Source organism: Lupinus angustifolius, chromosome LG09, assembly GCF_001865875.1.
Source record: "Lupinus angustifolius cultivar Tanjil chromosome LG09, LupAngTanjil_v1.0, whole genome shotgun sequence".
NCBI lineage: Eukaryota > Viridiplantae > Streptophyta > Magnoliopsida > Fabales > Fabaceae > Lupinus > Lupinus angustifolius.
The window spans coordinates 4,818,438-4,818,743 of NC_032017.1; positions in this window are offsets into that span (position 1 = coordinate 4,818,438).

Here is a 306-nt window from a genome sequence, read left to right on the forward strand (position 1 = left end):
TCCTCCTCATCCTCCTCCTCCTCCTCTTAATCCTATCCTCATTCTCATCCTCCTCCAATCCTCATTCTCATCCTATCCCCATCCTCATCCTCTTCTGCATTCTATCCACCTCCTCATCTTCATCCTCTTCCTCTTCCTCTTCCTCTTACTCTTCCTCTTCCTCATCCTCATCCTCATCCCCATCCTCATCCTCCTCCTCATCCTATCCTCATCCTCATCCCCATCCTCATCCTCCTCCTCATCCTATCCTCATCCTCATCCTCTTCCTCATCCTATCCTTATCCTCATCCTCGTCCTCATCTTCAT